Source organism: Mirounga leonina, unplaced genomic scaffold, assembly GCF_011800145.1.
Source record: "Mirounga leonina isolate KUSES-001 unplaced genomic scaffold, KU_Mleo_1.0 Mir_153, whole genome shotgun sequence".
Classification (NCBI taxonomy): domain Eukaryota; kingdom Metazoa; phylum Chordata; class Mammalia; order Carnivora; family Phocidae; genus Mirounga; species Mirounga leonina.
This window is the reverse complement of record NW_023270387.1, coordinates 6226161-6243081: the sequence shown is the minus strand read 5'-3', so window position 1 is coordinate 6243081 and position 16921 is coordinate 6226161. Positions and strand designations below refer to the sequence as shown.

Sequence of the window (16921 nt, the reverse complement as noted above, 5' to 3'; positions counted from 1 at the left end):
TGCACAGCTTGCTTCTCCCCTGAAGCTGGAACACACTGTCCTTGGCTTTGTCATCCGTAGAAGCAGCAATGCCAACGAAAGCTCTGCTATTGTCACCTAACTCGTCTTGTCCAAGCAGCGCCTGGATGAGGTCCTTTAAGGGCACTGCCAAAAGGCCTCCCTTCCCCAGATACCCAGCCCACCTCTCTCACCTTCCCCTCATCCGCTAGCTCATCTTAATTCTTATCATCAGGGATTCATTCTTTTGTGTTAATCACTCTAGCTCCAGAAATCACCTTTTCAGATGAGAAAACCCTAGAGAGAATTTGCACGCCCATCCATGTCACCAACGTCTGTGCAGATTCTAACATTGCTTGCTTCATCTGATCCTTACAATTACACGGTGAGGACGGAGAGGCAGCGTGGAAGGTTGAAAATCATGAAACCCAAGAGGCTGACCTGGATTGGAAGCCTCGCTCTTTCACCCAAGCAAGCTTCAGTTGCCTCGTATGAAAAACAGAGATTGTGAGATCTACCTGAGCTCAATAAATGGAAACTATCTTCAGGTGGTTCTTAATTTGGGGAATTTTTAGAGCCGGAAGAACTCAATGGTTAAATGCATGACTCTGGAGCCAGACAGAGAAATCGGGGACTGTGCGGCAGATGGTTTTGGAGAATGGGTCACTGAAGGGGGTATCAAGACACAACTGAAAGTGCTATGACATCTATGGGAACCAGAGTCAGGAACCCACAGAGGCCAACAAAAGAAACGGAGAGAGGAGGAGGGGATGCAGGGCCATCCAGCAGACCTAAAGCTGAGACGACCCTATAGCTCGTCACATTTCAGTCCATCTTGCAGTGGCTCCTACTAACTAGTTTCATTGTGGCAATAGATAAATACTTATTCAGCACAGTTGTGTGCCAAAAAAAGATCAAGGTTTGGGGCACCTGGGGTTGCAGTAAGCTCCTCGCAGATGTTGGCAGAGGACAGGAATATATCCTGAGGCCAGAACTAATAAAACTAATAAAACTCAACACATGGGCAGAAATGGCCCACGCTAGGAAACAGCTGGTAAAGTGTTCTCCTAGAAAGAGAGAACACAGCAAATAGAAGGAGGAAGAGAAATCACAAACACACACATGAATTTACAAATTAAAAGGACCACTGAGTGTCCAGCACAATGAAAGAAAAGTGATCCATACTCAGGCATACTTTCATGACATCTCAGAGCACTGGGGTTGAAGAGAAATATCCTAAATACCTTAAAGCTCCCAAAGGCAGAGGCGGGCTGGGTCCCGCACCGGGTGGGGTGTGTGCCCCAGCTGTGGGCACTGTGACTCCTGCAGGTGGGGCCCGTGTCCGGAGGAGTGCGTTCGGAGAAGCGTTTCCTGTTCTCTCCCCCTGTGCAGCTGCAGGTCTGCAGCTCGGGCCTTGCCTGACCCAGCCCAACCAGGGTTCCAGTTTTGGAAGAGCTACAGAAAGATCTAGAGGAGGTGAAGGTGCTGCTGGAAAAAGCCACTAGAAAAAAAAGAGTATGTGATGCAGAGAAATCCAAGATCCAGACAGAAATCAAGAATGAGGGGTGCCTGGGTGGCTCAGTCATTAAGCATCTGCCTTCGGCTCAGGTCATGATCCCAGGGTCCTGGGATTGAGCCCTGCATTGGGCTCCCTGCTCAGTGGGAAGCCTGCTTCTCCCTCTCCCGCTCCCCCTGCTTGTGTTCCCTCTCTCGCCGTGTCTCTGTCAAATAAAATTTTAATTAAAAAAAATCAAGAACAAGATGCAGCAGAAATCACAGAGAAAAACAGAACTTCTTGACAGTGAAAAATCCAGCTACTGTTGTTGCTCCCATTATAATGGGATATACAGTGAAAATCCATAATTACAGATGGGAGCAGTCAGGTAAGTTTATGAAAATCTACATCACCTTAACAGGAGTTCATCAAGTCCCCACTGAGAATATGCAGGTGCATTTCACAGCGAGGTTATTTGATCTTTTGGCAAAGAATCTAAATGGGAAGAGTTACTCCATGGTTGTGAACAATCTTGAAACCCATCTCCACGGAAGGAAGGTCAAAAAAAAATTAAGACAGATACTGTTCTTACCCTATATAGAAAGAAAGCAGAAAACACGCGGTGGGACTACCTGACTCAGGTTGAAAAAGAGTGCAAAGAGAAAGAAAATTCCTCCTAAGACACTGAAAAAGATCCCAGGGAGGGATTGATGAATGTGCTACAGAAAATATATGAATACGGAAACGATGATATGAAGTGAACCATTAATAAAGCCTGTGTGGAATCCAGAGAGAAGCAAGCCAAAGGAGACACAGAATTTTGAGACTTTAAAGTCATTTTGGGAACTGTGATGAGGAAATATTGAGGTTTCCAAAAATGAGGAAATGATGGTGAGCTGCACAGATAAATCTGACAGATAACGACTCACACAGCCTTCTTCTAAGGAAAGGCAATGAACTCCCATTTCCTACTGGAGGATTTATTAAAATATGTTTATTAAACATTTCCCCCAAAGATAGTTTCCTTAGTAATCTGGACATTTTGTTCAAAAAAGGATAATACTGTATTCTCATGTGAAATGTAAAAAAAACAAGTCTTGCCTAATGATAATGCCACATTGTGTTTATTTTTGTTCAGCTAAGAGGTAGAAAGCAAAAGTTCTGGTTTACCTGTAAGTTCCTGACATCCGCTCCCACCACGTAAGAATAAGTAAAAATAAAACCTGAATTTTTACATAAAATGCCAAAAAAAAAAAAAAAAAAGCTTCCAAAGAGAAAATGGAAGATGCTTTCAAAATTCTGAGGAAAAGGGCGCCTGGGTGGCTCAGTTGGTTAAGCGACTGCCTTCGGCTCAGGTCATGATCCTGGAGTCCCGGGATCGAGTCCCACGTCGGGCTCCCTGCTCGGCAGGGAGTCTGCTTCTCCCTCTGACCCTCCTCCCTCTCATGCTCTCTGTCTCTCATTCTCTCTCTCTCAAATAAATAAATAAAATCTTTAAAAAAAAAAATTCTGAGGAAAAATTATTTCTAACCAAGAATTCTATACCTAGCCACACTGAGATCAAAATGGGGATAAAATAAAGCCATTTTTAGGGAAGGATGGCATGAGATGGGGGGGGGGTGATGAGATAGTTGCTGGTTTAAACATTTGAATTTTATTCTCAGAGATGGGAGGCCACTAGAGTTTTCGAACCAGAGGAGAGGCAAGACCTGATCTGTGTTCAATCTTACAGTCCATTTATCTGATACTTTATCAGTCTAGATCTCTTATGCCTGCTGTTTACATGGCATCTTTTTCTATTCTTTTACTTTCAACCTATTTGTGCCTTTGAATCCAAAGTGTTTCTCCTGTGGACAACACATAGTGGGAACATTTTTTTTTTCTATCCAGTCTGGCAACTCCTTTCTTTTGATTGGAGGGTTTGATACAATCATATCCAATATTGTTATTCGTATGGCTGGATTGTTAATTACCATTCTGCTTTTTGTTTTCTGTATATCTCATAACCATGTTGTTCCTATATTCTTCCTTTACTACCTCCTTTGACTTAAGTGGATAGCTGCTATGTACTATTTAAACTCCCTTAAGGATTTTAAACTATTTTTTTAGCGATCTTCTCCATGGTTGCTCTAGAGCTTACAATACGCATCTTAACTTATTAAAATCTCCTTCAGATTAACACTAACTTAATTCCAGTAAGACAGTGAAATCTATTCTGTATTGCTACATTCTTTTTTTGTGCCTTATTGTTATCCATATGAATGCCTAATTGCAAACCCAACAATACGTTGTTGAAATTACTACTTTTTATAATACTGTCTTTTATGTAAGCAAAGAGAAGAAATAAGAGCACAAATATCTTTGTAGGAGTTTCTTAAAATACATTCATTTTCTTATTTATCAGGTGGGGTTATCTTCATTTCTCCCTGTGGATGGAAGGACCTCCTGGTGTCACTTCCTCAAGCCAACATAGCTTCATCCCCACTCTCATCTTTGTGATGTTATTAACAAATATATTTCTATGTATTATAGGTCCAAAAATGCAATTTCACAGATATCGTTTTAAATTAGAAGAAAAAATAAAAATGTAACAATACTGTCTTTTATCATTACCTCGATTTTTATCAGCTCTTTGTTTTTCTGATGTCGATTCAAATTACCGTCTGGTGTCACTTCCTTTCAACTTAAAGAAAGTCCTTTAGTATTCCTTATAAGGCAGCTCTGCCAACAATCCGTTCTCTCAGTTTTTATTTATCTGAGACTGTCATATGGGATTCTTGGCCGAGAGATTCTCTTTCTTTCAGTGAATATTCTGTCACACTGCCGCTAGCCTCCATTACTCCTGATGTGAAGTCAGCTGTTAATCTTACTGCAGGGAGTCCTGTTTCTCTTGCTTCTTTCAAGAGCTTCTCTGTATCTTTGGCTTTAAATGTTTTGCTATGATGTTTCTGAGTATGAATCTCTTGTTTATCCTGCTAAGAGTCTGTTCAACTGCTTATATGTGTGTATCAGCGTTTGTTTGTTTTTTTCCACTGTATCTGTAAAGTTTTCAGCCATGATTTCTTTGAACATTTTTTCTGCACCTTTAATCTCTCCTGGCATTACCATTACATGTATGTTGATGCATTAAATGGCGTTTCACATTTCTCTGAGACTCTGTTTATTTTTCTTTATTCTACTTACTTCTGTTCTTTGGGTGGTGTAACCTGTATTGATCTGCTTTCAAATTCTCTGATTTTTCTTCTGCACAGTCAGATCTACTGCTGAGTTCCTCTAGTGAATATTGCTTTTCAGTTATGTACTTCTAAACTCCAGAATTTACATCCAGTTCTTTTTGTAATTTCCGTCTTTTTACACTAGTTGATGTGTCACCATTACCATCCTGCCTCTAAATTGTTAAACATGGTTTCCTTTAGGTCTCTGAACATATTTATAAGAGCTGCCTGAAAGTCTCAGTTGGCTGAGTCCATCATCTGGGCCCCTTCAAAGGCATTTTCTATTGTCTACTTTTTTTTCCTGTGTTTGTATCACAATTTCCGGTTCTTTGTAGGCCTCATTTTTTATTGAAAACTATACAGTTTAGATATATGATGTACAAACTCAACACTGATCCCCCCCTCCCTTTGGGAAGCATTTTGGAACTAAATTTGTTTCATTTGATTTTTGTTTTGTGCAGCCTCTGATATCTCAGTCTAGATTTCTGTCTTTGCTTGTTTTTCCTCCTGTTCCTATGGATTACCCTTTGGGGGGCTGTGTGAACCACTTTTTGATCAAAGATTGTGCATAAACCCCCTTAGCAACTTAAATATACACACTTACCATTAGATCTATGTGTGGCTTAGAGACTGCTTTTGTAGTTCAGGGAATTTGCCACTTTGTTCCAGGGCCACTAGCTCAGTTTTCCTCACCATTCACTCCGGAGAGGGCACAGCCCTGAGTATGCACAGTCTTCCAGACCGCTAGGGAAGAGTGTGATTTTATGTTGAAGCTTGGCTTCTTAGGAATCACCCCTGGATCAGAGTAGCTTATTGTTCAGCCAGTGTTTGGCCAGAGGTTGTACTTACTTCCCTCTGAGGCAGTAAGACTTTCATATTTTGCTGATGGATCTGTGTGTGGGAGTTGGGGAACATCATTAAAAAGACATGACTGTTGACTGACCTGTGAGCTGGACCCAGGCACCTGGAGGCTCCTCACCCCCTCTCCCGTCCTTGGGATATGGTTTTCACTTGCCTTTCCCATCCCAGAGGCTTCTCCAAAGACACAGCCTTGAGATGATGATATGGTGTTGGGAACGCCTACACACTATATGTGACTGAGCCCAGTTAGGGCCTCCTCATAAACTTGTAAATTTTGGAGGGCAGGTGTTGGGATCCATTCCTATTGCTGCTGCCTGAGACAAGCCTTGTATATAAGTTCCCTTTGCTTATTAAAATAGCCACCTACCTGGAGAAGGAGGATCCTGCCTCTTCCTTTGGTTTCTCCCTGCCCTGCATGTTTGGGAGCTGGGTTTTAGATTACACCAAGGAAGCTCCCAAGAGAGTTGCAAACCAAAAGTGGCTTAATTCACGCTTTCACATCCTCCCCCACATTCTGCTTTTATTGCTCCTGAGTGGGTACAGGTACATATGCAGAGCCTTCTAGATCCCCAGACATGAGAGTGACCCATGCAGACGCTTCTCGGTGAGCTCTTTCTCTACTACCTGTATCATGGCATCACTAGCCCTCTTCACTGCACACCACCAAGATACCTACTGTTTTCAAGAAAACCCTAGGCATGAACTTCTCTATTTTCTGTTCCAAATAAATTCAGTTCTCTGAGGCGGAGTTGTGGGGTTCTCTGTCCTTGCAGCCTGCCTCTTTTCCTGGGAAGAATTTCTATACCATCCCACTGGAGCTCGGGACAGCAACAGCCCTTGCCATGCAAATGGGAGCTGGATGAGGGAAGGAAGTACCAATCCTATCGGGTGCACCTGCCTGGAATAGGGCTTTTGTGACATAGGCTGGGAGGGTGGGGGGCAAGTAAGAGACATCGGCCCACCCCTTCTGAAACAAAACATTAGCCCTAGAAGTTGGGGGTAGAAAAAGCCCCCTTCTTGGCTACACCTGCTCCAAGTAGTGTGCCTCTGTTAGAGCTTCGGTCACATGGGAGTTGGGGGAAGAGAAGATGGACATAGGTTCTGGTCCAAATGCCACAGACTCATTGTTCTGAGATTTGGTAGATTTTCTCAAATAAATGTTTCTCCATTTGTTGTATGTTCTAAGGACAGTTTCTAGAGGCTTTCAATAGTTCATATATATACATATGAACTACACACACACACATACACACACACGTTTCTCCATTTGTTATATGTTCTAAGGACAGTTTCCAAAGGCTTTCAATAGTTCATATATATATACAAACTATACTTATAATATATATGTAAAATTTTCATCAAAGTATTATTTTGCTATACAAAGAATCCACCGATCTCCTCATACCATCATTCCATAAGTTGCAACCCTTTTCCCTGCTGTGTAGGGAACAGGAACAGAGGAGAAGCAGTAAGCTCTGTATTAAAAATGTCCATCATTATTATTTATATGTGCAATGCCTTTAATACAGCCTGATACACAGCAGGGCTCACGAATGTTAGCTTTCTTTCTGGGTGTTTTTCAAGGAGGACTGTCCCTCAACAAAGGGACCCCAAATGCTCTGAGATGCCCCCTCAAGAAAACTGTTCTTACTTGCCAATTTCCCAATTCAACCAAGATTTTCCAACCCCAGGAATGCCACTCTGCCAGCCTTCCCCAAACTAGCCTACCCCTCCTGTTAAGAGGCTCCTGAGCTTCCTGACCAGGTCTGGACCCAGATGCCAGATTCCCTGATTCCCACCTTCCTTGCCATCTCACAGTTCTCTGTCTTTGCTTCAAATTTCTCAGTTTTGATACTCACCCTGCTTCCATAAACACTTGCCAGTTCCAACTTAACGTGTTCATGCCAGCCCATCTGCAACCTCCTCCTGTATTTGTCACCGGCCCCTAGAAGCCTCACTTGCTCAGACTACCTGGTCCCCACCCCCAGATATAGTCCACTCAATCCAGCTCCTCTGGCCTCTCATTGGGGTTCTGTTCTTCTCTTCTGGCGTCTACTCCTGTCGATCTTGCCCTGTCACCTAGTTGTAGTTGCTGCTGAGTTTTACTCATTATTTACACCTATCTTCCAGCTCCCCTACACTGTTTTGGCTCCGTGACTTTCTTTAATTTTGTGAGTGGAGGTGACATACAATGGTACATTACTTTCGGGTGTCCAACATAGTAGTTCAATGTTCTATACGTTACGTTATGCTCACCAGAAGTGTAGCTACCACCTGTCACCCTACGGTGCTGTTACAATATCTTGCCTATATCCCATATGTTGTACCTTTCACTCCCATAACTGGTTCATTCCATAACTGGAAGCCTGCATCCTCCACACCTCCTCTCCCTTTTTGCCCAATTCCCCACTCTCCTCTGGCAACCATCAGTTTGTTCTCTGTACTTTTGGATCTGATTCTGTTTTTTATTTATTCATTTGTTTTGTTTTTTAGATTCCACATAGGAGTGAAATCATATTGTATTTTTCTTTCTCAGTCTGACTTATTTCACTTAGCATAACACCCTCTAGGTTGGCTCAGGGACTTCTTAATGGGCCCTCCGTATCAAGCATCCTCCCAATCCAACTCTAGACTTCTCACTTGGTTCCAGCTTCCAGTTCCTAGCACTCACCCAAATCACTACTCTCCTGTTATCTTGTGCTTTTTATCTGATCTTTTAGTCCCGTCTCTTTGTCTTGTTGCCTACTTTCCAAAGCCAAAAATGTATCTCTAGATCTCCATTTGAACTAGAATTGACTGACTTGCACTTTGCACGTTGTGCCCAGCATTAAGTACAGCATACAGAATAACCCAAAACAAAGAGATCTTTAATAGGGGCGCCTGGGTGGTTCAGCCGTTAAGCGGCTGCCTTCGGCTCAGGTCATGATCCCAGGATCGAGCCCCGCATTGGGCTCCCTGCTCAGCGGAAAGCCTGCTTCTCCCTCTCCCTCTGCCCCTGCTTGTGTTCCCTCTCTCGCTGTCTCTCTCTCTCTCTAAAATAAATAAAATCTTTAAAAAAAAAAAAAGATCTTTAATAGATCACAGTGGCTTTAAAATAAAACAAGTATCTGAAAAAACTTGAAATCAGACTACAATAAAGCGAACTATGATCTAAAAGAGCTCAAGATCCATGAGGGCAAACATTTTATTTATCACTGTATCCCCAGCACCTACAACAGCACTTGACATGTAATGTTCCCAATAAATATTTGTAGAACGAATGAATGAAAAGTTCAAGAGAATTCAGCTGACCACAATGATTAGAAACATTTTTGCATTTATACCCCGATTTGCCAAGACTCAATATTCTAATTACATCCATATGGTGCCAGAGATTATTTCTAAAGACATCATCTCTGTGATCCTAGCACCTTATCTATTCTTTCTTTAGTATTCATGTATTCTAACTCCCATCTTAAAGATTTTTTTTTTTTTTTTTTTGCTTCAAACTCTATCCAAATCTTTAATATCTTGAAATTTTGTTTGGCATGCTGGATAAAGCTACTCCAACCCCGATCATAGGTTCCTCACTTAAACCATCATGACTTTGTCTGCCTGTTGAACTTCAGGGCAAGATGGGAGGGGTTCCGAGGGGGCCACGTTCCTTTGTAAATGTGTTGTAGGTAAGAAGACGGCTTGGGTGTTGGTCAGATCTGAGTTCTCATGTGAAGTATTTGTCTAGTTCTAATTAGTAACACTCTAATGGCAAAGATGCCACTAATTTTATGTATACTTTCCCTCCAGCATGAACACTTGTGTCAAGTTGTCGGTTTCTCCTGATGTGGGCAGGAATCTGCTTGGCATTTCTCTGAATTTGTGATGCTTTTGATCATTTTCCATCCAAGCATAGAACTTAAAGAAGTGTAGAAAGCCTGAGAAAATGGCAGAGATGATGACTCCCTGTGTAAACACACTAGAGAGAAAGGTAATAAATTGTAGCTACTTTCACTTGTTTTTAATTTCTAACCACTAGTGTAAGTAACTTCCATTTGCTTCCCAAAAGATTCACAAAAATTGATTTATTTTAGCCTGGTCTGGTGGGAAAGCAGAGTACATCTCCTTAATAGGTCATATTATCATAATTTAAATTAATGTTCTTCCATGGGTTTTAAATATGACCATTTTTATCCCTTATGATCTTTGCAGTAACTTTTAAAAAGGCTAAGATTTAGGATTTAGGAATCCCTGAGGAAAAGAGGTGCTAAGTTTGATTAATTTTGTGTCATGCTTTTGGGTATCTGACATTCTTCAATTTTATTTTAACTAAGAAAGGCACCAAGATTACAGATGCTACCACCACTCATCAGACACGCTTAGTCTTGAAATCTCTTCAGGGCTTTTGGGAAACTTTCCTTTAGAAAAGTATTTAAATGAAGAGGACAATAAGCAGCAGTTTCGACCAATAATACTTTTTATCACCATTGCATGTCCAAAGAGCTAACACATCACAGCAATATCAGTAACTCCACGCATGAGCACAGGGGAGGGGGGTAACCCGGCAAGCTCTTCCACCTGCCACCTCCCCATACCCTCCTCTGTCTCTAACTTGCATCCGTATTTTACAGCTATGAATAGACTTAATTCTGTTTCCGTGTGCCTTGTGTGCGGTCTATGAATTGAAGCCTACCGGTGGGGGCCCTCCTACTTCACCTGCAATGCACAGATCAAACCAGCTGTACCGATCAAAAGAGCTGCAAAAGAAATGAATAGATCAAAAGACCTAGGAGATCTCATAAGACAGGCTTCTTCCCGAGATTTGTATCCACTATACAATTCCCCAACATTAAGGGGACTTGGGTACCACACTCCTCCAATCAAACACATCTAATTCATTAAGGGCATTAATTTAACAAAAAGCTAAAACAATAACCAATCAGAATGGCTGCCCAAAGGCCACAGTTAAAAGGCATATTACTAGACAACGGAGCCCTTGGAATTTATGGAATTCCCAGGATGACCTAAGCTAGAAACCTCTGAGTCTTCACAGAAGCCCAAGTGTTCACCACCAGGATTAGGGACATGAGTCTGGCTTGGGGCCAGCCCCCAGACAGGAACCAGAAACGAAGTAGAAATCCCTAGAAGTATAGGAGGTTTGCATCGGGGTGGGGGCCTGAAGCCAGAGCCTAACTACACGTTTAGGCAGACTGCGCCCGACTGGCAGGAAACAAGACGGTGTCTAAGCGAAAATAACGAGAATAGGAAAGGAGCCACCAAGCCAGATGGCAGAGATCGATGCCAGCCAGGCTGCAGCTCGAGGATAGGTATTTGAGACAAAAGGGATTTCGTGCTGTATCAAATTCCCACCTAATTTTATTGAGATGCTTAAGGAATCTGCCCTTTGAAAACTCTGCTACTCAGTTTGTATCCCCTTTGTTTCACTTTATCTTTTTAAGTTCCTCGGACCCATGGGCCTCTTGAATATCCCTCCATATCCTATGCCAGTTCTCCACTGAATACCCTGCGATTCCCTAAATCTAATATCGGGGAGGAGGCACAGGCAGGCTTAGAGGGAGTGTTCTTATACCCCCCCCCCATTTCCTGCAATTCGGAGACCGCTAAGGAAACTAGTGCAGTCTTTGACTTCAGACGCAAGAACTCCCAGTGATGCAAGCTAACTGAGCTAGCTCTAGGTGCCAGTCAAACGCTCCTCCAGTGTCTTCATGGAAATGCAGCCTCACGACTCACAAGAAATGAGGAGGAAAGGAAGAAAATTTCCCTATCCAGTAGTTGCCAACATGCTCCGAACATTTGCATGATAGCTGTCTGCAGAGATCCCATTTATAAAAGAGAGGAAGGCATAGATGCTCTGGTTGAAGTAGCCCTCGGGGACCCACCATTTCACAGAGTTGGTCTCCCCCCATCACCTGCTCCCCCGTTCCTTCCTTTGCAGCTGCTTCTGAGGCATAACTAGAACTCCAGAGCTATAGAAAACAGGATTTGAAAAATACTGCTGGTGGTTAAACATACAGGCTTCAGAATTTAAAAATCCTTAGCTCCAAATCCCAATTCCCCCATTTATTGCCCGTGTGAATTTGAGCAAATTAACCTCGGCTTCTCTTCCTCATCTATAAAATGCAGATAATAATAGCAACCTCAAAGGCTGTTTTGCAGGTTACATAAGATAATGCATTTAAAATACTTAGCATTGCCTGTCCTATAATAAGAATTCAATAAATGTCAGATATATTATTATTAAAATGACACATCCTATAAGAATCAGAGTCTTTTAATAGTGGAGGCAAGAACTGGTAACTCTTGCCCTTAAATTCTTCTAGAATATTGTTTTCCAAACTGTGTTCAGCAGAACATTATCCCCATGAAATATTTCATGAATAAAAGCTTCATGGTCAATTCTATTAGGAAAATGTGTCTAATCAAGCCTCCTAGAGATTCACAGTGCATAATAAAGGCAAAGTGCCTGGATAGGTCAGTGAATCACATGATGAAATTCTGCCTAACAACGCTCAGTCTCATTGGATTGTGGATGGAGGATGGAAGGGAAGAGGCAGGAATGATGGCGGGGGCAACAATCCAGGGGAGAGATTATAGAGGCCTGACCCAGGGCAAAGAAAAGTGACCAGATTCATAAGAAAAGGAGGAAAAGGGACGTGAGATGGAAGAGTCAAGGCTGAAACCCAGGGATCCGGCCTAGGTAATGGGATCCGTGGTGGAGCCATTAATGGAAACAGAATACAGAACCGGATCAGACTGAGTCAAGAGGAGTCTCACTTTGCACTAGTGAGTCTGAAATGCATATTTTCCAGGAAACTTCCATTGCAAGTGACAGAAACTAACTAGAGTACAAAGGGGATGCATTAACTCAAGTAACAGGGAAAAAGAGGGGTGACCTGGTCTTGGACTCTGGAGCGATGTTCCCTTGTCCATCCGGGGGCTGGTGTCATTTTCTTACAGCCTGACAGGAGCCCTGTACCGACCTGGTTAAGGTTTCCGATTCTCAAGAACCTTCTCAGATAGGACTGTGCCTCCAATCACCTCAGCCTGGGAAACCCACTTGCATTCCTTGCTCAAAACCACTTCCCCTATGAGTCACTCCTATGGACAAACACCGTTATTGGATTCCCAGCTAAGTCCAGGACCCATCTATGCCACAGGGGACTTGCGGAAGGCTCGCGAAAACAAAAATGCAAAGCCTCTTAGCCTGTCTTGTACAATACAGCAATACAAATGCTCTCTAGATTTGGTGACACCCTCAGTTGAGGTAGGCCAACCTAAAAAGAGGCCACTACAGATGCCCAAATAAGGATAACGGGTGAGAGAACTTTCTTCCCTGTGTTCTCTCACTTCTTTAAAACTCCTCCCTTTCTGGGCTGAAGCTCAGAGCAGAGAAAAATAGGGATATCCATCGCTCACATCTCTTTCCTCCACCCTCCCAAATGTCCTGGCTTTGCAAGGGGTGAAGTTTTCTCTACATTCAGTATTCCTCACATTTAAGTATGCATCAGAATCACCTACAGGGCTCGTTAGAAAATAGATTCCCGAGCCCTATCCCTAGAGTTTCTGTTCAGTAAGTCTGAGGTGGGACCAGGGAATTTGCACTTCTAACAAATTCCCAAGTGATGTTGATACTGTTCGTCTAGGGACCATACTTTTTGAGACCCAGATTGTTTTTTCTACACCTTAAAAGAACCCCATGGTCTGAATAAGTGTGCTTTCTCTCTATATATATATCAGAACTCTGTGATAGGAATCCTCTAAACTCAGACCTTGATTTGTGAGACAGGACCTAGACTAATTCGGTAGATCCTATTGTTCCCTAACATGCCTGGTTTTCAAGCCTATTTTCTTACTGCTTTCTATTTTGCATGCCAGCAGGTGAAAACTCTGCACAGTCTAAGTATTCCTTCTGTAACATCCCTAACATACCTGCAGTCAGATGGGTAGTGTTAGCTGAGTGAGGAGAAAGTCGTGAACTCAGAAAGGGAAAAAAAAAAAATTACATGACGATATTTTCAAAAATATACCCCACTAGGTATGTTTTGCCACTGGAACTGTAGAAAAAATTGTTCTCTTCAAACAAATGAATTTTCTTCCTTGAATGACAGCCATATAGCCCTGGAGCCCCCTCTATGGAGCTGACACAGAAAGCTCAATACTTAATTTCAGGTTCCGTTTGGTTGTTTCTTTTAGCTGATATTTTCTAAACAATCTCCCCCCACTTAACCTACCTTATTAGTCCTCTTCATTCCTGGGTTCTTTTTCTTTTGCCCATTTACAAACATTTTTAAGTAGGGTTCCTTTTGTCTTTGACTAACGGTTCACCAGCATAAACACCACAGAAGTTCTTTTCAAAACAGCATCCCGTTCTCAGCTGTCCCGAAGGCTGGCTAGCAGAGAAGTCTGTGTCCCACCTCAGTTTTATGGGAAAGAGTTAGGTGGTGTTACACGCACACAATGAATCATGGAACACTACATCAAAAACGAATGATGTACTATATGGTGACTAACATAACATAATAAAAAAAATTTAATTAAAAAAAAGAGTTAGGTGGTATTGGGGATAATTAAAGGTGAGGCTCTGCCCTCAGGTGGGAGGATGCAAAAATAGAAAAGGATATTTGGGGACTAATTGGACAACTATCCTTTCCTTGGGTGAAGCACGCCAGATGGGAGGGGAAGGTAGAGAGCAGAGAGGTAATCATAATTGGGATAGTTTGAGGGCTTCCTCCAAAACTCCCTTTACTCCCAAAATGCTCATATTCTCCACACCATCATTAGTTTTTCATTCAGGTTGTTATTTTGTCTCCAAATATACCCTGATAATGCCAATAGTCCTGGTAGGTACGCTCCATCCGGAAAAAGAACATTTTGATAAAACAACGGGGTGGGAGAGAATGCAGTTCATTACTGCTACCCAGAATGGATAAACCTTGGCTTGGGGTTCCCTGGAAGCCAGAAGATAACATGAGCCCACAAGACAGCAGGGCACAGCTAAAGCTAAACACCAAAAAAGAGCCGAGACGCATGGGTTAGCTCAGTTATTAGTGAACTGCAGGGGCTGCTAAAAGTGCAGAATTTCAGGGACAAGCAAGACCAGAGCCTTTCCATTCACATCTTAGAATTGTGACCCTAGAGTTGTGCAGTGTACAACCTGGGCGGCCATATGTGGCAGTCTAAGTCCTACAGAAGCCAAAACAAATCACCACAAGAAGGCACAGAATGCTCCCTAGGGCCGTAGTCTCTCCCAATCTAAGCTGAATGAAGCATCCCTGTGAAAATGCTGAATCTCAAGACTTGCCAACTTGGCCAAAAACAAGCATGCTCTTCAAAAGCCCTAATGTACGAGGTTAACTGCCAGAACTGCACATAGCCTTCAGGCTAAACAAGGAGAAAAACATGCAGCCTTCAACAGCTGCTCTTGCTTACCTAAAGCTTTTAAAGAGAATCAGGAGAGCCAAAGGCCAGCGGGGGGCGGGGGGGGGGGTTTCCACTGAATCCTAGAAAGGGCCATGATAGGAAAAGACGGACATCAGAGATAATCGTGACCCACCCAGATCTGTACCTGCAAGAGCCTCCTTCCAAAGAGTTTCCACAGCTTCTCCCTCTTCCCGAGGAGGCTGCTGAGCTCCCACTGGGCATCCTGCTGCGTTCCAACTGGCTATTCACGGCCTTCTTGGAAGACCACCTGATCTACTTCAAGCACAACGTAGCAAAATTGTCATTAAAAGCCTGTATGAAGACAGCTGTGCCAGCAGGCGGGCTTTTTTTCTCAGCTGTGCTGTCAGTTAGCATCCTTGGGCAAGTGGCTCCTCTGGGGCCTCGGGGCCTTTGCCTGAAGCCTGGGGCATCAGGCTCCGCGCGGCCCAAGGGTCCGTCCAGCTCCAACACGGCTTTCTGTGTACGACCCTGGAGAGCTCTTCCGGTGCCTTTCCCATTATTAGCCAGAGCCTACCTCCGTCCCTCTGTGAGGGAAGGCAAGGCCCTACCGCGTTTCTCCAGCAGCTCTGCAGAGGCCGCAGAGCACCTGCCTCTTACATGGCGTCCTTCGGAGGTTCTTTGCAAAGACCACCTTCGATGTCCTTGGCCAAGCATCCGGCCCCAGACTGCACGTACAGAGTGGAGCCCATGCCATCGGTCTGGGGGGACCCCTGCGCTGAAGCCGTGGGCGCTTCCCCTTCGCGCCCCTGGCCCGTGAGGCTCTCCCAAGGCGAGGCAGGCAAAGCCGATGCTTCTGGGCGCCTCACCCGGGCTCGCCCTGGTGGCGGGGCCCCCGGCCCACTCCCCCACCAGCCCTTCCGCCCAAGCAGCCATCAGCACGGCTCCGGGCCCGTGAGCAGCGCCTCCCCCTGGGGCAGGGCCCCCGGGCCCCCGAGCCCCCGTGGAAGCCACAGCAGAAAGCAACTGCGCTTTCGGGATCCGAGCGGAACCGGGGAACCGGGAAGCGCCTCGAGGTGCCTCGGGCCCTGCCTTTTAAAGCGTCCGCTCAGTCTGGGGTGAGACGGAGCTGCTCCAGGGAGGTGTCTGCTTCTTTTCCTCTCTCCCCCCGGGCTCCTCGGCTTTCTGGAAGCTTCGAAGGCGCTCCTGGAGCCCCCGCCTCGCGCCTGCCCTTTCCGCCACAGCGCTGCCCACACACCTGAGCGGCTCGCTCACCAGAAGGCACAGGCAGGAGCCCTCCGGGGCCCCACGTACCCATCGCTTGGGTGCGTGCGACGCGGGCGCGCCCCCGGCCCGCCTGGCCGACCCCTCGCCGCGCCCCCGCGCGCCGCGCCTGGGAGCTCGGTTCCGCCCAGCACGCGCGCGGCCCGCGGAGACCCCGAGGCCGGAGCACGCGCCCAGCCCGTCAAGGCCCCCTCACTTCTCGGCCCCGGGGGCGGGGCGAGACCTGCTCGCCGCGCCCCAGGCCCGCCGCCAAGGACGCCTGTGCTTGCCAACCCTGCCGCCCAGCACGCTGGGGTGGGGCCTCCTTCTCGGGGCTCTCCCCGCACCCACCCCGGTGTGGGGGACGGCTTCAGCTTTCTTCGGGGCGAAGTGCTGAGTTTTCGGACCACCATCCATCTTCACAAACACCCGTGAGGTCAGAACCGCCCGTAACTAACGCGACTTCATAAAGCTGATGCAACGGACCGTCAGAGAGGTTCGCTCGTCTGAGGCCGCAGGGCTGGTAAGCAGAGCTGGGATTTCAGCCCAGGCGGTCTGGGGACGGAGCTGCAGGGGCTGCTTCTCTGTGACACGTAAGCCAGACCCTCGGCGCCCCAGCTCCCACCGCCTTCTGCCCCCCAAACCCGGTGGCCCGGCTCTTACCCGCAGGCTTCAACGAGTTTAGACCCAGTCCTGATCTCGGGCAGAAGGTGGAAAA

General features: G+C 45.2%; 1 pseudogene; it reads left to right on the top strand.

The window, feature by feature from the left end:
• The first annotated feature begins 1758 nt into the window (after window positions 1–1758).
• On the top strand, window positions 1759–2316 carry LOC118013200 (annotated as a pseudogene).
• The last annotated feature ends 14605 nt before the right edge of the window (window positions 2317–16921 follow it).